Genomic DNA, 21402 nt, shown 5'->3' with positions numbered 1-21402 from the left:
ACCGAAGTAATTGGCATTCGCCGTGTCACAGGGCTCGTTGGTCTAGGGGTATGATTCCTGCTTAGGGTGCAGGAGGTCCCGGGTTCAAATCCCGGACGAGCCCTAGCGTGTTGTGCAAACTGATCGCACGTCAGTGGCTGAGTCAGCGCAAAAAGCTCGCCGTCAATATCAAATGAATTTCTTATTTGGTGTGAGCAATTGACGCTGTGGTCCAACGCGTGAAGGCGATTACGAAGGTTTCGGGTACAGATGGTAGCAGATGCATGTTAGTAAGTCTTGCTTAAAGTGATGAAAAAGTGTTTCCGCCCGGGATCGAACCAGGGAACTTCTGCGTGATGGGCAGACGTGATAACCTCTACACCACGGAAACTGCTTGTGCGCACCTTACTTCACAGACAACTTGTAGTGATGTTGCCATCGTAACTAAAAAATTCAATAAATGTGGTACTTGCAAAACGAAGGGACATGCAGCAGATCCACACACGACGTGGCTCATTGGAGGACAATACGACACAGGCAGGAAAATACTGTTCCCGCCCGGGATCGAAACGGGGACCTTCTGCGTGTGAAGCAGACGTGATAACCGCTACACTACGGAAACGACGGACCCGAGAAGTCCATCCTTGTTCACTCCAACTTGCCTCAGCCTTTCTCTCGTCCGCGAATGCAAACACGACATTTCATTTGTCAGCCTGGAACCCATCACAGCCGAGGGCTCAAGAAGTCTTCGGGGTGCTCGAGAGGGTATCTACCGTAGCACCCCTAACGAGATAGCGGCGTTTCGCGCAGTCGTTATTGCAAGTCATATCAGCAAAAGCAATCACTTTCTCAGCAGCAGGCAGTGCGAGCCCAGCGGCAGCTCTACATGAAGGTACCAATAGCCCAGGAAGGCCGCCGACCGCGGGAATTCGCGCCGCCCCCATCCCGCCAGCCTACACGAGACTGTCAGGGCACCCTGGACGACATCGAGGGACCGAAGTAATTGGCATTCGCCGTGTCACAGGGCTCGTTGGTCTAGGGGTATGATTCCTGCTTAGGGTGCAGGAGGTCCCGGGTTCAAATCCCGGACGAGCCCTAGCGTGTTGTTTAAACTGATCGCACGTCAGTGGCTGAGTCAGCGCAAAAAGCTCCCCGTCAATATCAAATGAATTTCTTATTTGGTGTGAGCAATTGACGCTGTGGTCCAACGCGTGAAGGCGATTACGAAGGTTTCGGGTACAGATGGTAGCAGATGCATGTTAGTAAGTCTTGCTTAAAGTGATGAAAAAGTGTTTCCGCCCGGGATCGAACCAGGGAACTTCTGCGTGATGGGCAGACGTGATAACCTCTACACCACGGAAACTGCTTGTGCGCACCTTACTTCACAGACAACTTGTAGTGATGTTGCCATCGTAACTAAAAAATTCAATAAATGTGATACTTGCAAAACGAAGGGACATGCAGCAGATCCACACACGACGTGGCTCATTGGAGGACAATACGACACAGGCAGGAAAATACTGTTCCCGCCCAGGATCGAACCGGGGACCTTCTGCGTGTGAAGCAGACGTGATAACCGCTACACTACGGAAACGACGGACCCGGGAAGTTCATCCTTGTTCACTCCAACTTGCCTCAGCCTTTCTCTCGTCCGCGAATGCACACACGACATTTCATTTGTCAGCCTGGAACCCATCACAGCCGAGGGCTCAAGAAGTCTTCGGGGTGCTCGACAGGGTGTCTGCCGTAGCACCCCTAACGAGATAGCGGCGTTTCGCGCAGTCGTTATTGCAAGTCATATCAGCAAAAGCAATCACTTTCTCAGCAGCAGGCAGTGCGAGCCCAGCGGCAGCTCTACATGAAGGTACCAATAGCCCAGGAAGGCCGCCGACCGCGGCAATTGGCGCCGCCCCCATCCCGCCAGCCTACACGAGACTGTCAGGGCACCCTGGACGACATCGAGGGACCGAAGTAATTGGCATTCGCCGTGTCACAGGGCTCGTTGGTCTAGGGGTATGATTCCTGCTTAGGGTGCAGGAGGTCCCGGGTTCAAATCCCGGACGAGCCCTAGCGTGTTGTGCAAACTGATCGCACGTCAGTGGCTGAGTCAGCGCAAAAAGCTCGCCGTCAATATCAAATGAATTTCTTATTTGGTGTGAGCAATTGACGCTGTGGTCCAACGCGTGAAGGCGATTACGAAGGTTTCGGGTACAGATGGTAGCAGATGCATGTTAGTAAGTCTTGCTTAAAGTGATGAAAAAGTGTTTCCGCCCGGGATCGAACCAGGGAACTTCTGCGTGATGGGCAGACGTGATAACCTCTACACCACGGAAACTGCTTGTGCGCACCTTACTTCACAGACAACTTGTAGTGATGTTGCCATCGTAACTAAAAAATTCAATAAATGTGGTACTTGCAAAACGAAGGGACATGCAGCAGATCCACACACGACGTGGCTCATTGGAGGACAATACGACACAGGCAGGAAAATACTGTTCCCGCCCGGGATCGAACCGGGGACCTTCTGCGTGTGAAGCAGACGTGATAACCGCTACACTACGGAAACGACGGACCCGAGAAGTCCATCCTTGTTCACTCCAACTTGCCTCAGCCTTTCTCTCGTCCGCGAATGCAAACACGACATTTCATTTGTCAGCCTGGAACCCATCACAGCCGAGGGCTCAAGAAGTCTTCGGGGTGCTCGAGAGGGTGTCTGCCGTAGCACCCCTAACGAGATAGCGGCGTTTCGCGCAGTCGTTATTGCAAGTCATATCAGCAAAAGCAATCACTTTCTCAGCAGCAGGCAGTGCGAGCCCAGCGGCAGCTCTACATGAAGGTACCAATAGCCCAGGAAGGCCGCCGACCGCGGGAATTCGCGCCGCCCCCATCCCGCCAGCCTACACGAGACTGTCAGGGCACCCTGGACGACATGGAGGGACCGAAGTAATTGGCATTCGCCGTGTCACAGGGCTCGTTGGTCTAGGGGTATGATTCCTGCTTAGGGTGCAGGAGGTCACGGGTTCAAATCCCGGACGAGCCCTAGCGTGTTGTGCAAACTGATCGCACGTCAGTGGCTGAGTCAGCGCAAAAAGCTCGCCGTCAATATCAAATGAATTTCTTATTTGGTGTGAGCAATTGACGCTGTGGTCCAACGCGTGAAGGCGATTACGAAGGTGTCGGGTACAGATGGTAGCAGATGCATGTTAGTAAGTCTTGCTTAAAGTGATGAAAAAGTGTTTCCGCCCGGGATCGAACCAGGGAACTTCTGCGTGATGGGCAGACGTGATAACCTCTACACCACGGAAACTGCTTGTGCGCACCTTACTTCACAGACAACTTGTAGTGATGTTGCCATCGTAACTAAAAAATTCAATAAATGTGGTACTTGCAAAACGAAGGGACATGCAGCAGATCCACACACGACGTGGCTCATTGGAGGACAATACGACACAGGCAGGAAAATACTGTTCCCGCCCGGGATCGAACCGGGGACCTTCTGCGTGTGAAGCAGACGTGATAACCGCTACACTACGGAAACGACGGACCCGAGAAGTCCATCCTTGTTCACTCCAACTTGCCTCAGCCTTTCTCTCGTCGGCGAATGCACACACGACATTTCATTTGTCAGCCTGGAACCCATCACAGCCGAGGGCTCAAGAAGTCTTCGGGGTGCTCGAGAGGGTGTCTGCCGTAGCACCCCTAACGAGATAGCGGCGTTTCGCGCAGTCGTTATTGCAAGTCATATCAGCAAAAGCAATCACTTTCTCAGCAGCAGGCAGTGCGAGCCCAGCGGCAGCTCTACAATAAGGTACCAATAGCCCAGGAAGGCCGCCGACCGCGGGAATTCGCGCCGCCCCCATCCCGCCAGCCTACACGAGACTGTCAGGGCACCCTGGACGACATCGAGGGACCGAAGTAATTGGCATTCGCCGTGTCACAGGGCTCGTTGGTCTAGGGGTATGATTCCTGCTTAGGGTGCAGGAGGTCACGGGTTCAAATCCCGGACGAGCCCTAGCGTGTTGTGCAAACTGATCGCACGTCAGTGGCTGAGTCAGCGCAAAAAGCTCGCCGTCAATATCAAATGAATTTCTTATTTGGTGTGAGCAATTGACGCTGTGGTCCAACGCGTGAAGGCGATTACGAAGGTTTCGGGTACAGATGGTAGCAGATGCATGTTAGTAAGTCTTGCTTAAAGTGATGAAAAAGTGTTTCCGCCCGGGATCGAACCAGGGAACTTCTGCGTGATGGGCAGACGTGATAACCTCTACACCACGGAAACTGCTTGTGCGCACCTTACTACACAGACAACTTGTAGTGATGTTGCCATCGTAACTAAAAAATTCAATAAATGTGGTACTTGCAAAACGAAGGGACATGCAGCAGATCCACACACGACGTGGCTCATTGGAGGACAATACGACACAGGCAGGAAAATACTGTTCCCGCCCGGGATCGAACCGGGGACCTTCTGCGTGTGAAGCAGACGTGATAACCGCTACACTACGGAAACGACGGACCCGAGAAGTCCATCCTTGTTCACTCCAACTTGCCTCAGCCTTTCTCTCGTCCGCGAATGCACACACGACATTTCATTTGTCAGCCTGGAACCCATCACAGCCGAGGGCTCAAGAAGTCTTCGGGGTGCTCGAGAGGGTGTCTGCCGTAGCACCCGTAACGAGATAGCGGCGTTTCGCGCAGTCGTTATTGCAAGTCATATCAGCAAAAGCAATCACTTTCTCAGCAGCAGGCAGTGCGAGCCCAGCGGCAGCTCTACATGAAGGTACCAATAGCCCAGGAAGGCCGCCGACCGCGGGAATTGGCGAGGCCCCCATCCCGCCAGCCTACACGAGACTGTCAGGGCACCCTGGACGACATCGAGGGACCGAAGTAATTGGCATTCGCCGTGTCACAGGGCTCGTTGGTCTAGGGGTATGATTCCTGCTTAGGGTGCAGGAGGTCCCGGGTTCAAATCCCGGACGAGCCCTAGCGTGTTGTGCAAACTGATCGCACGTCAGTGGCTGAGTCAGCGCAAAAAGCTCGCCGTCAATATCAAATGAATTTCTTATTTGGTGTGAGCAATTGACGCTGTGGTCCAACGCGTGAAGGCGATTACGAAGGTTTCGGGTACAGATGGTAGCAGATGCATGTTAGTAAGTCTTGCTTAAAGTGATGAAAAAGTGTTTCCGCCCGGGATCGAACCAGGGAACTTCTGCGTGATGGGCAGACGTGATAACCTCTACACCACGGAAACTGCTTGTGCGCACCTTACTTCACAGACAACTTGTAGTGATGTTGCCATCGTAACTAAAAAATTCAATAAATGTGGTACTTGCAAAACGAAGGGACATGCAGCAGATCCACACACGACGTGGCTCATTGGAGGACAATACGACACAGGCAGGAAAATACTGTTCCCGCCCGGGATCGAACCGGGGACCTTCTGCGTGTGAAGCAGACGTGATAACCGCTACACTACGGAAACGACGGACCCGAGAAGTCCATCCTTGTTCACTCCAACTTGCCTCAGCCTTTCTCTCGTCCGCGAATGCACACACGACATTTCATTTGTCAGCCTGGAACCCATCACAGCCGAGGGCTCAAGAAGTCTTCGGGGTGCTCGAGAGGGTGTCTGCCGTAGCACCCCTAACGAGATAGCGGCGTTTCGCGCAGTCGTTATTGCAAGTCATATCAGCAAAAGCAATCACTTTCTCAGCAGCAGGCAGTGCGAGCCCAGCGGCAGCTCTACATGAAGGTACCAATAGCCCAGGAAGGCCGCCGACCGCGGGAATTGGCGAGGCCCCCATCCCGCCAGCCTACACGAGACTGTCAGGGCACCCTGGACGACATCGAGGGACCGAAGTAATTGGCATTCGCCGTGTCACAGGGCTCGTTGGTCTAGGGGTATGATTCCTGCTTAGGGTGCAGGAGGTCCCGGGTTCAAATCCCGGACGAGCCCTAGCGTGTTGTGCAAACTGATCGCACGTCAGTGGCTGAGTCAGCGCAAAAAGCTCGCCGTCAATATCAAATGAATTTCTTATTTGGTGTGAGCAATTGACGCTGTGGTCCAACGCGTGAAGGCGATTACGAAGGTTGCGGGTACAGATGGTAGCAGATGCATGTTAGTAAGTCTTGCTTAAAGTGATGAAAAAGTGTTTCCGCCCGGGATCGAACCAGGGAACTTCTGCGTGATGGGCAGACGTGATAACCTCTACACCACGGAAACTGCTTGTGCGCACCTTACTTCACAGACAACTTGTAGTGATGTTGCCATCGTAACTAAAAAATTCAATAAATGTGGTACTTGCAAAACGAAGGGACATGCAGCAGATCCACACACGACGTGGCTCATTGGAGGACAATACGACACAGGCAGGAAAATACTGTTCCCGCCCGGGATCGAACCGGGGACCTTCTGCGTGTGAAGCAGACGTGATAATCGCTACACTACGGAAACGACGGACCCGAGAAGTCCATCCTTGTTCACTCCAACTTGCCTCAGCCTTTCTCTCGTCGGCGAATGCACACACGACATTTCATTTGTCAGCCTGGAACCCATCACAGCCGAGGGCTCAAGAAGTCTTCGGGGTGCTCGAGAGGGTGTCTGCCGTAGCACCCCTAACGAGATAGCGGCGTTTCGCGCAGTCGTTATTGCAAGTCATATCAGCAAAAGCAATCACTTTCTCAGCAGCAGGCAGTGCGAGCCCAGCGGCAGCTCTACATGAAGGTACCAATAGCCCAGGAAGGCCGCCGACCGCGGGAATTCGCACCGCCCCCATCCCGCCAGCCTACACGAGACTGTCAGGGCACCCTGGACGACATCGAGGGACCGAAGTAATTGGCATTCGCCGTGTCACAGGGCTCGTTGGTCTAGGGGTATGATTCCTGCTTAGGGTGCAGGAGGTCCCGGTTTCAAATCCCGGACGATCCCTAGCGTGTTGTGCAAACTGATCGCACGTCAGTGGCTGAGTCAGCGCAAAAAGCTCGCCGTCAATATCAAATGAATTTCTTATTTGGTGTGAGCAATTGACGCTGTGGTCCAACGCGTGAAGGCGATTACGAAGGTTTCGGGTACAGATGGTAGCAGATGCATGTTAGTAAGTCTTGCTTAAAGTGATGAAAAAGTGTTTCCGCCCGGGATCGAACCAGGGAACTTCTGCGTGATGGGCAGACGTGATAACCTCTACACCACGGAAACTGCTTGTGCGCACCTTACTTCACAGACAACTTGTAGTGATGTTGCCATCGTAACTAAAAAATTCAATAAATGTGGTACTTGCAAAACGAAGGGACATGCAGCAGATCCACACACGACGTGGCTCATTGGAGCACAATACGACACAGGCAGGAAAATACTGTTCCCGCCCGGGATCGAACCGGGGACCTTCTGCGTGTGAAGCAGACGTGATAACCGCTACACTACGGAAACGACGGACCCGAGAAGTCCATCCTTGTTCACTCCAACTTGCCTCAGCCTTTCTCTCGTCCGCGAATGCACACACGACATTTCATTTGTCAGCCTGGAACCCATCACAGCCGAGGGCTCAAGAAGTCTTCGGGGTGCTCGACAGGGTGTCTGCCGTAGCACCCCTAACGAGATAGCGGCGTTTCGCGCAGTCGTTATTGCAAGTCATATCAGCAAAAGCAATCACTTTCTCAGCAGCAGGCAGTGCGAGCCCAGCGGCAGCTCTACATGAAGGTACCAATAGCCCAGGAAGGCCGCCGACCGCGGGAATTCGCGCCGCCCCCATCCCGCCAGCCTACACGAGACTGTCAGGGCACCCTGGACGACATCGAGGGACCGAAGTAATTGGCATTCGCCGTGTCACAGGGCTCGTTGGTCTAGGGGTATGATTCCTGCTTAGGGTGCCGGAGGTCCCGGGTTCAAATCCCGGACGAGCCCTAGCGTGTTGTGCAAACTGATCGCACGTCAGTGGCTGAGTCAGCGCAAAAAGCTCGCCGTCAATATCAAATGAATTTCTTATTTGGTGTGAGCAATTGACGCTGTGGTCCAACGCGTGAAGGCGATTACGAAGGTTTCGGGTACAGATGGTAGCAGATGCATGTTAGTAAGTCTTGCTTAAAGTGATGAAAAAGTGTTTCCGCCCGGGATCGAACCAGGGAACTTCTGCGTGATGGGCAGACGTGATAACCTCTACACCACGGAAACTGCTTGTGCGCACCTTACTTCACAGACAACTTGTAGTGATGTTGCCATCGTAACTAAAAAATTCAATAAATGTGGTACTTGCAAAACGAAGGGACATGCAGCAGATCCACACACGACGTGGCTCATTGGAGGACAATACGACACAGGCAGGAAAATACTGTTCCCGCCCGGGATCGAACCGGGGACCTTCTGCGTGTGAAGCAGACGTGATTACCGCTACACTACGGAAACGACGGACCCGAGAAGTCCATCCTTGTTCACTCCAACTTGCCTCAGCCTTTCTCTCGTCCGCGAATGCACACACGACATTTCATTTGTCAGCCTGGAACCCATCACAGCCGAGGGCTCAAGAAGTCTTCGGGGTGCTCGACAGGGTGTCTGCCGTAGCACCCCTAACGAGATAGCGGCGTTTCGCGCAGTCGTTATTGCAAGTCATATCAGCAAAAGCAATCACTTTCTCAGCAGCAGGCAGTGCGAGCCCAGCGGCAGCTCTACATGAAGGTACCAATAGCCCAGGAAGGCCGCCGACCGCGGGAATTGGCGAGGCCCCCATCCCGCCAGCCTACACGAGACTGTCAGGGCACCCTGGACGACATCGAGGGACCGAAGTAATTGGCATTCGCCGTGTCACAGGGCTCGTTGGTCTAGGGGTATGATTCCTGCTTAGGGTGCAGGAGGTCCCGGGTTCAAATCCCGGACGAGCCCTAGCGTGTTGTGCAAACTGATCGCACGTCAGTGGCTGAGTCAGCGCAAAAAGCTCGCCGTCAATATCAAATGAATTTCTTATTTGGTGTGAGCAATTGACGCTGTGGTCCAACGCGTGAAGGCGATTACGAAGGTTGCGGGTACAGATGGTAGCAGATGCATGTTAGTAAGTCTTGCTTAAAGTGATGAAAAAGTGTTTCCGCCCGGGATCGAACCAGGGAACTTCTGCGTGATGGGCAGACGTGATAACCTCTACACCACGGAAACTGCTTGTGCGCACCTTACTTCACAGACAACTTGTAGTGATGTTGCCATCGTAACTAAAAAATTCAATAAATGTGGTACTTGCAAAACGAAGGGACATGCAGCAGATCCACACACGACGTGGCTCATTGGAGGACAATACGACACAGGCAGGAAAATACTGTTCCCGCCCGGGATCGAACCGGGGACCTTCTGCGTGTGAAGCAGACGTGATAATCGCTACACTACGGAAACGACGGACCCGAGAAGTCCATCCTTGTTCACTCCAACTTGCCTCAGCCTTTCTCTCGTCGGCGAATGCACACACGACATTTCATTTGTCAGCCTGGAACCCATCACAGCCGAGGGCTCAAGAAGTCTTCGGGGTGCTCGAGAGGGTGTCTGCCGTAGCACCCCTAACGAGATAGCGGCGTTTCGCGCAGTCGTTATTGCAAGTCATATCAGCAAAAGCAATCACTTTCTCAGCAGCAGGCAGTGCGAGCCCAGCGGCAGCTCTACATGAAGGTACCAATAGCCCAGGAAGGCCGCCGACCGCGGGAATTCGCACCGCCCCCATCCCGCCAGCCTACACGAGACTGTCAGGGCACCCTGGACGACATCGAGGGACCGAAGTAATTGGCATTCGCCGTGTCACAGGGCTCGTTGGTCTAGGGGTATGATTCCTGCTTAGGGTGCAGGAGGTCCCGGTTTCAAATCCCGGACGATCCCTAGCGTGTTGTGCAAACTGATCGCACGTCAGTGGCTGAGTCAGCGCAAAAAGCTCGCCGTCAATATCAAATGAATTTCTTATTTGGTGTGAGCAATTGACGCTGTGGTCCAACGCGTGAAGGCGATTACGAAGGTTTCGGGTACAGATGGTAGCAGATGCATGTTAGTAAGTCTTGCTTAAAGTGATGAAAAAGTGTTTCCGCCCGGGATCGAACCAGGGAACTTCTGCGTGATGGGCAGACGTGATAACCTCTACACCACGGAAACTGCTTGTGCGCACCTTACTTCACAGACAACTTGTAGTGATGTTGCCATCGTAACTAAAAAATTCAATAAATGTGGTACTTGCAAAACGAAGGGACATGCAGCAGATCCACACACGACGTGGCTCATTGGAGCACAATACGACACAGGCAGGAAAATACTGTTCCCGCCCGGGATCGAACCGGGGACCTTCTGCGTGTGAAGCAGACGTGATAACCGCTACACTACGGAAACGACGGACCCGAGAAGTCCATCCTTGTTCACTCCAACTTGCCTCAGCCTTTCTCTCGTCCGCGAATGCACACACGACATTTCATTTGTCAGCCTGGAACCCATCACAGCCGAGGGCTCAAGAAGTCTTCGGGGTGCTCGACAGGGTGTCTGCCGTAGCACCCCTAACGAGATAGCGGCGTTTCGCGCAGTCGTTATTGCAAGTCATATCAGCAAAAGCAATCACTTTCTCAGCAGCAGGCAGTGCGAGCCCAGCGGCAGCTCTACATGAAGGTACCAATAGCCCAGGAAGGCCGCCGACCGCGGGAATTCGCGCCGCCCCCATCCCGCCAGCCTACACGAGACTGTCAGGGCACCCTGGACGACATCGAGGGACCGAAGTAATTGGCATTCGCCGTGTCACAGGGCTCGTTGGTCTAGGGGTATGATTCCTGCTTAGGGTGCCGGAGGTCCCGGGTTCAAATCCCGGACGAGCCCTAGCGTGTTGTGCAAACTGATCGCACGTCAGTGGCTGAGTCAGCGCAAAAAGCTCGCCGTCAATATCAAATGAATTTCTTATTTGGTGTGAGCAATTGACGCTGTGGTCCAACGCGTGAAGGCGATTACGAAGGTTTCGGGTACAGATGGTAGCAGATGCATGTTAGTAAGTCTTGCTTAAAGTGATGAAAAAGTGTTTCCGCCCGGGATCGAACCAGGGAACTTCTGCGTGATGGGCAGACGTGATAACCTCTACACCACGGAAACTGCTTGTGCGCACCTTACTTCACAGACAACTTGTAGTGATGTTGCCATCGTAACTAAAAAATTCAATAAATGTGGTACTTGCAAAACGAAGGGACATGCAGCAGATCCACACACGACGTGGCTCATTGGAGGACAATACGACACAGGCAGGAAAATACTGTTCCCGCCCGGGATCGAACCGGGGACCTTCTGCGTGTGAAGCAGACGTGATTACCGCTACACTACGGAAACGACGGACCCGAGAAGTCCATCCTTGTTCACTCCAACTTGCCTCAGCCTTTCTCTCGTCCGCGAATGCACACACGACATTTCATTTGTCAGCCTGGAACCCATCACAGCCGAGGGCTCAAGAAGTCTTCGGGGTGCTCGACAGGGTGTCTGCCGTAGCACCCCTAACGAGATAGCGGCGTTTCGCGCAGTCGTTATTGCAAGTCATATCAGCAAAAGCAATCACTTTCTCAGCAGCAGGCAGTGCGAGCCCAGCGGCAGCTCTACATGAAGGTACCAATAGCCCAGGAAGGCCGCCGACCGCGGGAATTCGCACCGCCCCCATCCCGCCAGCCTACACGAGACTGTCAGGGCACCCTGGACGACATCGAGGGACCGAAGTAATTGGCATTCGCCGTGTCACAGGGCTCGTTGGTCTAGGGGTATGATTCCTGCTTAGGGTGCAGGAGGTCCCGGTTTCAAATCCCGGACGAGCCCTAGCGTGTTGTGCAAACTGATCGCACGTCAGTGGCTGAGTCAGCGCAAAAAGCTCGCCGTCAATATCAAATGAATTTCTTATTTGGTGTGAGCAATTGACGCTGTGGTCCAACGCGTGAAGGCGATTACGAAGGTTTCGGGTACAGATGGTAGCAGATGCATGTTAGTAAGTCTTGCTTAAAGTGATGAAAAAGTGTTTCCGCCCGGGATCGAACCAGGGAACTTCTGCGTGATGGGCAGACGTGATAACCTCTACACCACGGAAACTGCTTGTGCGCACCTTACTTCACAGACAACTTGTAGTGATGTTGCCATCGTAACTAAAAAATTCAATAAATGTGGTACTTGCAAAACGAAGGGACATGCAGCAGATCCACACACGACGTGGCTCATTGGAGGACAATACGACACAGGCAGGAAAATACTGTTCCCGCCCGGGATCGAACCGGGGACCTTCTGCGTGTGAAGCAGACGTGATTACCGCTACACTACGGAAACGACGGACCCGAGAAGTCCATCCTTGTTCACTCCAACTTGCCTCAGCCTTTCTCTCGTCGGCGAATGCACACACGACATTTCATTTGTCAGCCTGGAACCCATCACAGCCGAGGGCTCAAGAAGTCTTCGGGGTGCTCGAGAGGGTGTCTGCCGTAGCACCCCTAACGAGATAGCGGCGTTTCGCGCAGTCGTTATTGCAAGTCATATCAGCAAAAGCAATCACTTTCTCAGCAGCAGGCAGTGCGAGCCCAGCGGCAGCTCTACATGAAGGTACCAATAGCCCAGGAAGGCCGCCGACCGCGGGAATTCGCGCCGCCCCCATCCCGCCAGCCTACACGAGACTGTCAGGGCACCCTGGACGACATCGAGGGACCGAAGTAATTGGCATTCGCCGTGTCACAGGGCTCGTTGGTCTAGGGGTATGATTCCTGCTTAGGGTGCCGGAGGTCCCGGGTTCAAATCCCGGACGAGCCCTAGCGTGTTGTGCAAACTGATCGCACGTCAGTGGCTGAGTCAGCGCAAAAAGCTCGCCGTCAATATCAAATGAATTTCTTATTTGGTGTGAGCAATTGACGCTGTGGTCCAACGCGTGAAGGCGATTACGAAGGTTTCGGGTACAGATGGTAGCAGATGCATGTTAGTAAGTCTTGCTTAAAGTGATGAAAAAGTGTTTCCGCCCGGGATCGAACCAGGGAACTTCTGCGTGATGGGCAGACGTGATAACCTCTACACCACGGAAACTGCTTGTGCGCACCTTACTTCACAGACAACTTGTAGTGATGTTGCCATCGTAATTAAAAAATTCAATAAATGTGGTACTTGCAAAACGAAGGGACATGCAGCAGATCCACACACGACGTGGCTCATTGGAGGACAATACGACACAGGCAGGAAAATACTGTTCCCGCCCGGGATCGAACCGGGGACCTTCTGCGTGTGAAGCAGACGTGATAACCGCTACACTACGGAAACGACGGACCCGAGAAGTCCATCCTTGTTCACTCCAACTTGCCTCAGCCTTTCTCTCGTCGGCGAATGCACACACGACATTTCATTTGTCAGCCTGGAACCCATCACAGCCGAGGGCTCAAGAAGTCTTCGGGGTGCTCGAGAGGGTGTCTGCCGTAGCACCCCTAACGAGATAGCGGCGTTTCGCGCAGTCGTTATTGCAAGTCATATCAGCAAAAGCAATCACTTTCTCAGCAGCAGGCAGTGCGAGCCCAGCGGCAGGTCTACATGAAGGTACCAATAGCCCAGGAAGGCCGCCGACCGCGGGAATTCGCACCGCCCCCATCCCGCCAGCCTACACGAGACTGTCAGGGCACCCTGGACGACATCGAGGGACCGAAGTAATTGGCATTCGCCGTGTCACAGGGCTCGTTGGTCTAGGGGTATGATTCCTGCTTAGGGTGCAGGAGGTCCCGGTTTCAAATCCCGGACGAGCCCTAGCGTGTTGTGCAAACTGATCGCACGTCAGTGGCTGAGTCAGCGCAAAAAGCTCGCCGTCAATATCAAATGAATTTCTTATTTGGTGTGAGCAATTGACGCTGTGGTCCAACGCGTGAAGGCGATTACGAAGGTTTCGGGTACAGATGGTAGCAGATGCATGTTAGTAAGTCTTGCTTAAAGTGATGAAAAAGTGTTTCCGCCCGGGATCGAACCAGGGAACTTCTGCGTGATGGGCAGACGTGATAACCTCTACACCACGGAAACTGCTTGTGCGCACCTTACTTCACAGACAACTTGTAGTGATGTTGCCATCGTAACTAAAAAATTCAATAAATGTGGTACTTGCAAAACGAAGGGACATGCAGCAGATCCACACACGACGTGGCTCATTGGAGGACAATACGACACAGGCAGGAAAATACTGTTCCCGCCCGGGATCGAACCGGGGACCTTCTGCGTGTGAAGCAGACGTGATTACCGCTACACTACGGAAACGACGGACCCGAGAAGTCCATCCTTGTTCACTCCAACTTGCCTCAGCCTTTCTCTCGTCCGCGAATGCACACACGACATTTCATTTGTCAGCCTGGAACCCATCACAGCCGAGGGCTCAAGAAGTCTTCGGGGTGCTCGACAGGGTGTCTGCCGTAGCACCCCTAACGAGATAGCGGCGTTTCGCGCAGTCGTTATTGCAAGTCATATCAGCAAAAGCAATCACTTTCTCAGCAGCAGGCAGTGCGAGCCCAGCGGCAGCTCTACGTGAAGGTACCAATAGCCCAGGAAGGCCGCCGACCGCGGGAATTCGCGAAGCCCCCATCCCGCCAGCCTACACGAGACTGTCAGGGCACCCTGGACGACATCGAGGGACCGAAGTAATTGGCATTCGCCGTGTCACAGGGCTCGTTGGTCTAGGGGTATGATTCCTGCTTAGGGTGCCGGAGGTCCCGGGTTCAAATCCCGGACGAGCCCTAGCGTGTTGTGCAAACTGATCGCACGTCAGTGGCTGAGTCAGCGCAAAAAGCTCGCCGTCAATATCAAATGAATTTCTTATTTGGTGTGAGCAATTGACGCTGTGGTCCAACGCGTGAAGGCGATTACGAAGGTTTCGGGTACAGATGGTAGCAGATGCATGTTAGTAAGTCTTGCTTAAAGTGATGAAAAAGTGTTTCCGCCCGGGATCGAACCAGGGAACTTCTGCGTGATGGGCAGACGTGATAACCTCTACACCACGGAAACTGCTTGTGCGCACCTTACTTCACAGACAACTTGTAGTGATGTTGCCATCGTAACTAAAAAATTCAATAAATGTGGTACTTGCAAAACGAAGGGACATGCAGCAGATCCACACACGACGTGGCTCATTGGAGGACAATACGACACAGGCAGGAAAATACTGTTCCCGCCCGGGATCGAACCGGGGACCTTCTGCGTGTGAAGCAGACGTGATTACCGCTACACTACGGAAACGACGGACCCGAGAAGTCCATCCTTGTTCACTCCAACTTGCCTCAGCCTTTCTCTCGTCGGCGAATGCACACACGACATTTCATTTGTCAGCCTGGAACCCATCACAGCCGAGGGCTCAAGAAGTCTTCGGGGTGCTCGACAGGGTGTCTGCCGTAGCACCCCTAACGAGATAGCGGCGTTTCGCGCAGTCGTTATTGCAAGTCATATCAGCAAAAGCAATCACTTTCTCAGCAGCAGGCAGTGCGAGCCCAGCGGCAGCTCTACGTGAAGGTACCAATAGCCCAGGAAGGCCGCCGACCGCGGGAATTCGCGCCGCCCCCATCCCGCCAGCCTACACGAGACTGTCAGGGCACCCTGGACGACATCGAGGGACCGAAGTAATTGGCATTCGCCGTGTCACAGGGCTCGTTGGTCTAGGGGTATGATTCCTGCTTAGGGTGCCGGAGGTCCCGGGTTCAAATCCCGGACGAGCCCTAGCGTGTTGTGCAAACTGATCGCACGTCAGTGGCTGAGTCAGCGCAAAAAGCTCGCCGTCAATATCAAATGAATTTCTTATTTGGTGTGAGCAATTGACGCTGTGGTCCAACGCGTGAAGGCGATTACGAAGGTTTCGGGTACAGATGGTAGCAGATGCATGTTAGTAAGTCTTGCTTAAAGTGATGAAAAAGTGTTTCCGCCCGGGATCGAACCAGGGAACTTCTGCGTGATGGGCAGACGTGATAACCTCTACACCACGGAAACTGCTTGTGCGCACCTTACTTCACAGACAACTTGTAGTGATGTTGCCATCGTAACTAAAAAATTCAATAAATGTGGTACTTGCAAAACGAAGGGACATGCAGCAGATCCACACACGACGTGGCTCATTGGAGGACAATACGACACAGGCAGGAAAATACTGTTCCCGCCCGGGATCGAACCGGGGACCTTCTGCGTGTGAAGCAGACGTGATAACCGCTACACTACGGAAACGACGGACCCGAGAAGTCCATCCTTGTTCACTCCAACTTGCCTCAGCCTTTCTCTCGTCGGCGAATGCACACACGACATTTCATTTGTCAGCCTGGAACCCATCACAGCCGAGGGCTCAAGAAGTCTTCGGGGTGCTCGAGAGGGTGTCTGCCGTAGCACCCCTAACGAGATAGCGGCGTTTCGCGCAGTCGTTATTGCAAGTCATATCAGCAAAAGCAATCACTTTCTCAGCAGCAGGCAGTGCGAGCCCAGCGGCAGGTCTACATGAAGGTACCAATAGCCCAGGAAGGCCGCCGACCGCGGGAATTCGCACCGCCCCCATCCCGCCAGCCTACACGAGACTGTCAGGGCACCCTGGACGACATCGAGGGACCGAAGTAATTGGCATTCGCCGTGTCACAGGGCTCGTTGGTCTAGGGGTATGATTCCTGCTTAGGGTGCAGGAGGTCCCGGTTTCAAATCCCGGACGAGCCCTAGCGTGTTGTGCAAACTGATCGCACGTCAGTGGCTGAGTCAGCGCAAAAAGCTCGCCGTCAATATCAAATGAATTTCTTATTTGGTGTGAGCAATTGACGCTGTGGTCCAACGCGTGAAGGCGATTACGAAGGTTTCGGGTACAGATGGTAGCAGATGCATGTTAGTAAGTCTTGCTTAAAGTGATGAAAAAGTGTTTCCGCCCGGGATCGAACCAGGGAACTTCTGCGTGATGGGCAGACGTGATAACCTCTACACCACGGAAACTGCTTGTGCGCACCTTACTTCACAGACAACTTGTAGTGATGTTGCCATCGTAACTAAAAAATTCAATAAATGTGGTACTTGCAAAACGAAGGGACATGCAGCAGATCCACACACGACGTGGCTCATTGGAGGACAATACGACACAGGCAGGAAAATACTGTTCCCGCCCGGGATCGAACCGGGGACCTTCTGCGTGTGAAGCAGACGTGATTACCGCTACACTACGGAAACGACGGACCCGAGAAGTCCATCCTTGTTCACTCCAACTTGCCTCAGCCTTTCTCTCGTCGGCGAATGCACACACGACATTTCATTTGTCAGCCTGGAACCCATCACAGCCGAGGGCTCAAGAAGTCTTCGGGGTGCTCGACAGGGTGTCTGCCGTAGCACCCCTAACGAGATAGCGGCGTTTCGCGCAGTCGTTATTGCAAGTCATATCAGCAAAAGCAATCACTTTCTCAGCAGCAGGCAGTGCGAGCCCAGCGGCAGGTCTACATGAAGGTACCAATAGCCCAGTAAGGCCGCCGACCGCGGGAATTCGCACCGCCCCCATCCCGCCAGCCTACACGAGACTGTCAGGGCACCCTGGACGACATCGAGGGACCGAAGTAATTGGCATTCGCCGTGTCACAGGGCTCGTTGGTCTAGGGGTATGATTCCTGCTTAGGGTGCAGGAGGTCCCGGTTTCAAATCCCGGACGAGCCCTAGCGTGTTGTGCAAACTGATCGCACGTCAGTGGCTGAGTCAGCGCAAAAAGCTCGCCGTCAATATCAAATGAATTTCTTATTTGGTGTGAGCAATTGACGCTGTGGTCCAACGCGTGAAGGCGATTACGAAGGTTTCGGGTACAGATGGTAGCAGATGCATGTTAGTAAGTCTTGCTTAAAGTGATGAAAAAGTGTTTCCGCCCGGGATCGAACCAGGGAACTTCTGCGTGATGGGCAGACGTGATAACCTCTACACCACGGAAACTGCTTGTGCGCACCTTACTTCACAGACAACTTGTAGTGATGTTGCCATCGTAACTAAAAAATTCAATAAATGTGGTACTTGCAAAACGAAGGGACATGCAGCAGATCCACACACGACGTGGCTCATTGGAGGACAATACGACACAGGCAGGAAAATACTGTTCCCGCCCGGGATAGAACCGGGGACCTTCTGCGTGTGAAGCAGACGTGATAACCGCTACACTACGGAAACGACGGACCCGAGAAGTCCATCCTTGTTCACTCCAACTTGCCTCAGCCTTTCTCTCGTCCGCGAATGCACACACGACATTTCATTTGTCAGCCTGGAACCCATCACAGCCGAGGGCTCAAGAAGTCTTCGGGGTGCTCGAGAGGGTGTCTGCCGTAGCACCCCTAACGAGATAGCGGCGTTTCGCGCAGTCGTTATTGCAAGTCATATCAGCAAAAGCAATCACTTTCTCAGCAGCAGGCAGTGCGAGCCCAGCGGCAGCTCTACATGAAGGTACCAATAGCCCAGGAAGGCCGCCGACCGCGGGAATTCGCGCCGCCCCCATCCCGCCAGCCTACACGAGACTGTCAGGGCACCCTGGACGACATCGAGGGACCGAAGTAATTGGCATTCGCCGTGTCACAGGGCTCGTTGGTCTAGGGGTATGATTCCTGCTTAGGGTGCCGGAGGTCCCGGGTTCAAATCCCGGACAAGCCCTAGCGTGTTGTGCAAACTGATCGCACGTCAGTGGCTGAGTCAGCGCAAAAAGCTCGCCGTCAATATCAAATGAATTTCTTATTTGGTGTGAGCAATTGACGCTGTGGTCCAACGCGTGAAGGCGATTACGAAGGTTTCGGGTACAGATGGTAGCAGATGCATGTTAGTAAGTCTTGCTTAAAGTGATGAAAAAGTGTTTCCGCCCGGGATCGAACCAGGGAACTTCTGCGTGATGGGCAGACGTGATAACCTCTACACCACGGAAACTGCTTGTGCGCACCTTACTTCACAGACAACTTGTAGTGATGTTGCCATCGTAACTAAAAAATTCAATAAATGTGGTACTTGCAAAACGAAGGGACATGCAGCAGATCCACACACGACGTGGCTCATTGGAGGACAATACGACACAGGCAGGGAAATACTGTTCCCGCCCGGGATCGAACCGGGGACCTTCTGCGTGTGAAGCAGACGTGATAACCGCTACACTACGGAAACGACGGACCCGAGAAGTCCATCCTTGTTCACTCCAACTTGCCTCAGCCTTTCTCTCGTCGGCGAATGCACACACGACATTTCATTTGTTAGCCTGGAACCCATCACAGCCGAGGGCTCAAGAAGTCTTCGGGGTGCTCGAGAGGGTGTCTGCCGTAGCACCCCTAACGAGATAGCGGCGTTTCGCGCAGTCGTTATTGCAAGTCATATCAGCAAAAGCAATCACTTTCTCAGCAGCAGGCAGTGCGAGCCCAGCGGCAGCTCTACATGAAGGTACCAATAGCCCAGGAAGGCCGCCGACCGCGGGAATTGGCGAGGCCCCCATCCCGCCAGCCTACACGAGACTGTCAGGGCACCCTGGACGACATCGAGGGACCGAAGTAATTGGCATTCGCCGTGTCACAGGGCTCGTTGGTCTAGGGGTATGATTCCTGCTTAGGGTGCAGGAGGTCCCGGGTTCAAATCCCGGACGAGCCCTAGCGTGTTGTGCAAACTGATCGCACGTCAGTGGCTGAGTCAGCGCAAAAAGCTCGCCGTCAATATCAAATGAATTTCTTATTTGGTGTGAGCAATTGACGCTGTGGTCCAACGCGTGAAGGCGATTACGAAGGTTTCGGGTACAGATGGTAGCAGATGCATGTTAGTAAGTCTTGCTTAAAGTGATGAAAAAGTGTTTCCGCCCGGGATCGAACCAGGGAACTTCTGCGTGATGGGCAGACGTGATAACCTCTACACCACGGAAACTGCTTGTGCGCACCTTACTTCACAGACAACTTGTAGTGATGTTGCCATCGTAACTAAAAAATTCAATAAATGTGGTACTTGCAAAACGAAGGGACATGCAGCAGATCCACACACGACGTGGCTCATTGGAGGACAATACGACACAGGCAGGAAAATACTGTTCCCGCCCGGGATCGAACCGGGGACCTTCTGCGTGTGAAGCAGACGTGATAACCGCTACACTACGGAAACGACGGACCCGAGAAGTCCATCCTTGTTCACTCCAACTTGCCTCAGCCTTTCTCTCGTCCGCGAATGCACACACGACATTTCATTTGTCAGCCTGGAACCCATCACAGCCGAGGGCTCAAGAAGTCTTCGGGGTGCTCGAGAGGGTGTCTGCCGTAGCACCCCTAACGAGATAGCGGCGTTTCGCGCAGTCGTTATTGCAAGTCATATCAGCAAAAGCAATCACTTTCTCAGCAGCAGGCAGTGCGAGCCCAGCGGCAGCTCTACATGAAGGTACCAATAGCCCAGGAAGGCCGCCGACCGCGGGAATTGGCGAGGCCCCCATCCCGCCAGCCTACACGAGACTGTCAGGGCACCCTGGACGACATCGAGGGACCGAAGTAATTGGCATTCGCCGTGTCACAGGGCTCGTTGGTCTAGGGGTATGATTCCTGCTTAGGGTGCAGGAGGTCCCGGGTTCAAATCCCGGACGAGCCCTAGCGTGTTGTGCAAACTGATCGCACGTCAGTGGCTGAGTCAGCGCAAAAAGCTCGCCGTCAATATCAAATGAATTTCTTATTTGGTGTGAGCAATTGACGCTGTGGTCCAACGCGTGAAGGCGATTACGAAGGTTTCGGGTACAGATGGTAGCAGATGCATGTTAGTAAGTCTTGCTTAAAGTGATGAAAAAGTGTTTCCGCCCGGGATCGAACCAGGGAACTTCTGCGTGATGGGCAGACGTGATAACCTCTACACCACGGAAACTGCTTGTGCGCACCTTACTTCACAGACAACTTGTAGTGATGTTGCCATCGTAACTAAAAAATTCAATAAATGTGGTACTTGCAAAACGAAGGGACATGCAGCAGATCCACACACGACGTGGCTCATTGGAGGACAATACGACACAGGCAGGAAAATACTGTTCCCGCCCGGGATCGAACCGGGGACCTTCTGCGTGTGAAGCAGACGTGATAACCGCTACACTACGGAAACGACGGACTCGAGAAGTCCATCCTTGTTCACTCCAACTTGCCTCAGCCTTTCTCTCGTCGGCGAATGCACACACGACATTTCATTTGTCAGCCTGGAACCCATCACAGCCGAGGGCTCAAGAAGTCTTCGGGGTGCTCGAGAGGGTGTCTGCCGTAGCACCCCTAACGAGATAGCGGCGTTTCGCGCAGTCGTTATTGCAAGTCATATCAGCAAAAGCAATCACTTTCTCAGCAGCAGGCAGTGCGAGCCCAGCGGCAGCTCTACATGAAGGTACCAATAGCCCAGGAAGCCCGCCGACCGCGGGAATTCGCGCCGCCCCCATCCCGCCAGCCTACACGAGACTGTCAGGGCACCCTGGACGACATCGAGGGACCGAAGTAATTGGCATT

The 21402-nt window shown here is 53.4% G+C and overlaps 63 non-coding genes across 63 annotated transcripts; 19 read left to right on the top strand and 44 right to left on the bottom strand.

Moving 5' to 3' along the window:
• The first annotated feature begins 31 nt into the window (after nt 1–31).
• On the top strand, nt 32–103 carry Trnap-agg. Its single transcript has one exon. It is a non-coding gene; the product is annotated as a tRNA-Pro (tRNA).
• Nucleotides 104–297: 194 nt separating this feature from the next.
• On the bottom strand, nt 298–370 carry Trnad-auc. The gene has a single exon. It is a non-coding gene; the product is annotated as a tRNA-Asp (tRNA).
• A 158-nt stretch (nt 371–528) lies between these two features.
• Nucleotides 529–601, bottom strand: Trnav-cac. The gene has a single exon. It is a non-coding gene; the product is annotated as a tRNA-Val (tRNA).
• Nucleotides 602–1003: 402 nt separating this feature from the next.
• Trnap-agg lies at nt 1004–1075 on the top strand. The gene has a single exon. It is a non-coding gene; the product is annotated as a tRNA-Pro (tRNA).
• A 194-nt stretch (nt 1076–1269) lies between these two features.
• Nucleotides 1270–1342, bottom strand: Trnad-auc. The gene has a single exon. It is a non-coding gene; the product is annotated as a tRNA-Asp (tRNA).
• A 158-nt stretch (nt 1343–1500) lies between these two features.
• Nucleotides 1501–1573, bottom strand: Trnav-cac. The gene has a single exon. It is a non-coding gene; the product is annotated as a tRNA-Val (tRNA).
• Nucleotides 1574–1975: 402 nt separating this feature from the next.
• Trnap-agg lies at nt 1976–2047 on the top strand. The gene has a single exon. It is a non-coding gene; the product is annotated as a tRNA-Pro (tRNA).
• Nucleotides 2048–2241: 194 nt separating this feature from the next.
• Nucleotides 2242–2314, bottom strand: Trnad-auc. The gene has a single exon. It is a non-coding gene; the product is annotated as a tRNA-Asp (tRNA).
• A 158-nt stretch (nt 2315–2472) lies between these two features.
• On the bottom strand, nt 2473–2545 carry Trnav-cac. The gene has a single exon. It is a non-coding gene; the product is annotated as a tRNA-Val (tRNA).
• A 402-nt stretch (nt 2546–2947) lies between these two features.
• Trnap-agg lies at nt 2948–3019 on the top strand. The gene has a single exon. It is a non-coding gene; the product is annotated as a tRNA-Pro (tRNA).
• A 194-nt stretch (nt 3020–3213) lies between these two features.
• Nucleotides 3214–3286, bottom strand: Trnad-auc. Its single transcript has one exon. It is a non-coding gene; the product is annotated as a tRNA-Asp (tRNA).
• Nucleotides 3287–3444: 158 nt separating this feature from the next.
• On the bottom strand, nt 3445–3517 carry Trnav-cac. Its single transcript has one exon. It is a non-coding gene; the product is annotated as a tRNA-Val (tRNA).
• A 402-nt stretch (nt 3518–3919) lies between these two features.
• Trnap-agg lies at nt 3920–3991 on the top strand. The gene has a single exon. It is a non-coding gene; the product is annotated as a tRNA-Pro (tRNA).
• A 194-nt stretch (nt 3992–4185) lies between these two features.
• On the bottom strand, nt 4186–4258 carry Trnad-auc. The gene has a single exon. It is a non-coding gene; the product is annotated as a tRNA-Asp (tRNA).
• Nucleotides 4259–4416: 158 nt separating this feature from the next.
• Nucleotides 4417–4489, bottom strand: Trnav-cac. Its single transcript has one exon. It is a non-coding gene; the product is annotated as a tRNA-Val (tRNA).
• Nucleotides 4490–4891: 402 nt separating this feature from the next.
• On the top strand, nt 4892–4963 carry Trnap-agg. Its single transcript has one exon. It is a non-coding gene; the product is annotated as a tRNA-Pro (tRNA).
• A 194-nt stretch (nt 4964–5157) lies between these two features.
• Trnad-auc lies at nt 5158–5230 on the bottom strand. The gene has a single exon. It is a non-coding gene; the product is annotated as a tRNA-Asp (tRNA).
• A 158-nt stretch (nt 5231–5388) lies between these two features.
• Trnav-cac lies at nt 5389–5461 on the bottom strand. The gene has a single exon. It is a non-coding gene; the product is annotated as a tRNA-Val (tRNA).
• A 402-nt stretch (nt 5462–5863) lies between these two features.
• Nucleotides 5864–5935, top strand: Trnap-agg. Its single transcript has one exon. It is a non-coding gene; the product is annotated as a tRNA-Pro (tRNA).
• A 194-nt stretch (nt 5936–6129) lies between these two features.
• On the bottom strand, nt 6130–6202 carry Trnad-auc. Its single transcript has one exon. It is a non-coding gene; the product is annotated as a tRNA-Asp (tRNA).
• A 158-nt stretch (nt 6203–6360) lies between these two features.
• Nucleotides 6361–6433, bottom strand: Trnav-cac. Its single transcript has one exon. It is a non-coding gene; the product is annotated as a tRNA-Val (tRNA).
• A 668-nt stretch (nt 6434–7101) lies between these two features.
• Trnad-auc lies at nt 7102–7174 on the bottom strand. The gene has a single exon. It is a non-coding gene; the product is annotated as a tRNA-Asp (tRNA).
• Nucleotides 7175–7332: 158 nt separating this feature from the next.
• On the bottom strand, nt 7333–7405 carry Trnav-cac. The gene has a single exon. It is a non-coding gene; the product is annotated as a tRNA-Val (tRNA).
• Nucleotides 7406–7807: 402 nt separating this feature from the next.
• Trnap-agg lies at nt 7808–7879 on the top strand. Its single transcript has one exon. It is a non-coding gene; the product is annotated as a tRNA-Pro (tRNA).
• Nucleotides 7880–8073: 194 nt separating this feature from the next.
• Nucleotides 8074–8146, bottom strand: Trnad-auc. Its single transcript has one exon. It is a non-coding gene; the product is annotated as a tRNA-Asp (tRNA).
• A 158-nt stretch (nt 8147–8304) lies between these two features.
• Nucleotides 8305–8377, bottom strand: Trnav-cac. Its single transcript has one exon. It is a non-coding gene; the product is annotated as a tRNA-Val (tRNA).
• Nucleotides 8378–8779: 402 nt separating this feature from the next.
• Trnap-agg lies at nt 8780–8851 on the top strand. The gene has a single exon. It is a non-coding gene; the product is annotated as a tRNA-Pro (tRNA).
• A 194-nt stretch (nt 8852–9045) lies between these two features.
• Nucleotides 9046–9118, bottom strand: Trnad-auc. The gene has a single exon. It is a non-coding gene; the product is annotated as a tRNA-Asp (tRNA).
• Nucleotides 9119–9276: 158 nt separating this feature from the next.
• On the bottom strand, nt 9277–9349 carry Trnav-cac. The gene has a single exon. It is a non-coding gene; the product is annotated as a tRNA-Val (tRNA).
• A 668-nt stretch (nt 9350–10017) lies between these two features.
• Nucleotides 10018–10090, bottom strand: Trnad-auc. Its single transcript has one exon. It is a non-coding gene; the product is annotated as a tRNA-Asp (tRNA).
• A 158-nt stretch (nt 10091–10248) lies between these two features.
• Trnav-cac lies at nt 10249–10321 on the bottom strand. Its single transcript has one exon. It is a non-coding gene; the product is annotated as a tRNA-Val (tRNA).
• Nucleotides 10322–10723: 402 nt separating this feature from the next.
• On the top strand, nt 10724–10795 carry Trnap-agg. The gene has a single exon. It is a non-coding gene; the product is annotated as a tRNA-Pro (tRNA).
• A 194-nt stretch (nt 10796–10989) lies between these two features.
• Nucleotides 10990–11062, bottom strand: Trnad-auc. Its single transcript has one exon. It is a non-coding gene; the product is annotated as a tRNA-Asp (tRNA).
• A 158-nt stretch (nt 11063–11220) lies between these two features.
• Trnav-cac lies at nt 11221–11293 on the bottom strand. The gene has a single exon. It is a non-coding gene; the product is annotated as a tRNA-Val (tRNA).
• A 402-nt stretch (nt 11294–11695) lies between these two features.
• Nucleotides 11696–11767, top strand: Trnap-agg. The gene has a single exon. It is a non-coding gene; the product is annotated as a tRNA-Pro (tRNA).
• Nucleotides 11768–11961: 194 nt separating this feature from the next.
• Nucleotides 11962–12034, bottom strand: Trnad-auc. The gene has a single exon. It is a non-coding gene; the product is annotated as a tRNA-Asp (tRNA).
• Nucleotides 12035–12192: 158 nt separating this feature from the next.
• Nucleotides 12193–12265, bottom strand: Trnav-cac. Its single transcript has one exon. It is a non-coding gene; the product is annotated as a tRNA-Val (tRNA).
• A 402-nt stretch (nt 12266–12667) lies between these two features.
• Trnap-agg lies at nt 12668–12739 on the top strand. Its single transcript has one exon. It is a non-coding gene; the product is annotated as a tRNA-Pro (tRNA).
• A 194-nt stretch (nt 12740–12933) lies between these two features.
• On the bottom strand, nt 12934–13006 carry Trnad-auc. The gene has a single exon. It is a non-coding gene; the product is annotated as a tRNA-Asp (tRNA).
• Nucleotides 13007–13164: 158 nt separating this feature from the next.
• On the bottom strand, nt 13165–13237 carry Trnav-cac. The gene has a single exon. It is a non-coding gene; the product is annotated as a tRNA-Val (tRNA).
• Nucleotides 13238–13639: 402 nt separating this feature from the next.
• Trnap-agg lies at nt 13640–13711 on the top strand. The gene has a single exon. It is a non-coding gene; the product is annotated as a tRNA-Pro (tRNA).
• A 194-nt stretch (nt 13712–13905) lies between these two features.
• Nucleotides 13906–13978, bottom strand: Trnad-auc. Its single transcript has one exon. It is a non-coding gene; the product is annotated as a tRNA-Asp (tRNA).
• A 158-nt stretch (nt 13979–14136) lies between these two features.
• Trnav-cac lies at nt 14137–14209 on the bottom strand. The gene has a single exon. It is a non-coding gene; the product is annotated as a tRNA-Val (tRNA).
• A 402-nt stretch (nt 14210–14611) lies between these two features.
• On the top strand, nt 14612–14683 carry Trnap-agg. Its single transcript has one exon. It is a non-coding gene; the product is annotated as a tRNA-Pro (tRNA).
• Nucleotides 14684–14877: 194 nt separating this feature from the next.
• On the bottom strand, nt 14878–14950 carry Trnad-auc. The gene has a single exon. It is a non-coding gene; the product is annotated as a tRNA-Asp (tRNA).
• A 158-nt stretch (nt 14951–15108) lies between these two features.
• Trnav-cac lies at nt 15109–15181 on the bottom strand. Its single transcript has one exon. It is a non-coding gene; the product is annotated as a tRNA-Val (tRNA).
• Nucleotides 15182–15583: 402 nt separating this feature from the next.
• Trnap-agg lies at nt 15584–15655 on the top strand. The gene has a single exon. It is a non-coding gene; the product is annotated as a tRNA-Pro (tRNA).
• Nucleotides 15656–15849: 194 nt separating this feature from the next.
• On the bottom strand, nt 15850–15922 carry Trnad-auc. Its single transcript has one exon. It is a non-coding gene; the product is annotated as a tRNA-Asp (tRNA).
• A 158-nt stretch (nt 15923–16080) lies between these two features.
• Trnav-cac lies at nt 16081–16153 on the bottom strand. The gene has a single exon. It is a non-coding gene; the product is annotated as a tRNA-Val (tRNA).
• A 402-nt stretch (nt 16154–16555) lies between these two features.
• On the top strand, nt 16556–16627 carry Trnap-agg. The gene has a single exon. It is a non-coding gene; the product is annotated as a tRNA-Pro (tRNA).
• A 194-nt stretch (nt 16628–16821) lies between these two features.
• Trnad-auc lies at nt 16822–16894 on the bottom strand. The gene has a single exon. It is a non-coding gene; the product is annotated as a tRNA-Asp (tRNA).
• A 158-nt stretch (nt 16895–17052) lies between these two features.
• On the bottom strand, nt 17053–17125 carry Trnav-cac. Its single transcript has one exon. It is a non-coding gene; the product is annotated as a tRNA-Val (tRNA).
• A 402-nt stretch (nt 17126–17527) lies between these two features.
• Trnap-agg lies at nt 17528–17599 on the top strand. Its single transcript has one exon. It is a non-coding gene; the product is annotated as a tRNA-Pro (tRNA).
• Nucleotides 17600–17793: 194 nt separating this feature from the next.
• On the bottom strand, nt 17794–17866 carry Trnad-auc. Its single transcript has one exon. It is a non-coding gene; the product is annotated as a tRNA-Asp (tRNA).
• Nucleotides 17867–18024: 158 nt separating this feature from the next.
• On the bottom strand, nt 18025–18097 carry Trnav-cac. The gene has a single exon. It is a non-coding gene; the product is annotated as a tRNA-Val (tRNA).
• Nucleotides 18098–18765: 668 nt separating this feature from the next.
• On the bottom strand, nt 18766–18838 carry Trnad-auc. The gene has a single exon. It is a non-coding gene; the product is annotated as a tRNA-Asp (tRNA).
• A 158-nt stretch (nt 18839–18996) lies between these two features.
• Trnav-cac lies at nt 18997–19069 on the bottom strand. The gene has a single exon. It is a non-coding gene; the product is annotated as a tRNA-Val (tRNA).
• Nucleotides 19070–19471: 402 nt separating this feature from the next.
• On the top strand, nt 19472–19543 carry Trnap-agg. The gene has a single exon. It is a non-coding gene; the product is annotated as a tRNA-Pro (tRNA).
• A 194-nt stretch (nt 19544–19737) lies between these two features.
• Trnad-auc lies at nt 19738–19810 on the bottom strand. The gene has a single exon. It is a non-coding gene; the product is annotated as a tRNA-Asp (tRNA).
• A 158-nt stretch (nt 19811–19968) lies between these two features.
• Nucleotides 19969–20041, bottom strand: Trnav-cac. Its single transcript has one exon. It is a non-coding gene; the product is annotated as a tRNA-Val (tRNA).
• A 402-nt stretch (nt 20042–20443) lies between these two features.
• Trnap-agg lies at nt 20444–20515 on the top strand. The gene has a single exon. It is a non-coding gene; the product is annotated as a tRNA-Pro (tRNA).
• A 194-nt stretch (nt 20516–20709) lies between these two features.
• On the bottom strand, nt 20710–20782 carry Trnad-auc. The gene has a single exon. It is a non-coding gene; the product is annotated as a tRNA-Asp (tRNA).
• Nucleotides 20783–20940: 158 nt separating this feature from the next.
• On the bottom strand, nt 20941–21013 carry Trnav-cac. The gene has a single exon. It is a non-coding gene; the product is annotated as a tRNA-Val (tRNA).
• Between the last annotated feature and the right edge of the window lie 389 nt (nt 21014–21402).

This window comes from Schistocerca piceifrons, chromosome 2, assembly GCF_021461385.2.
Source record: "Schistocerca piceifrons isolate TAMUIC-IGC-003096 chromosome 2, iqSchPice1.1, whole genome shotgun sequence".
Lineage (NCBI taxonomy): Eukaryota > Metazoa > Arthropoda > Insecta > Orthoptera > Acrididae > Schistocerca > Schistocerca piceifrons.
This window is presented reverse-complemented; position numbering and strand designations above follow the sequence as displayed.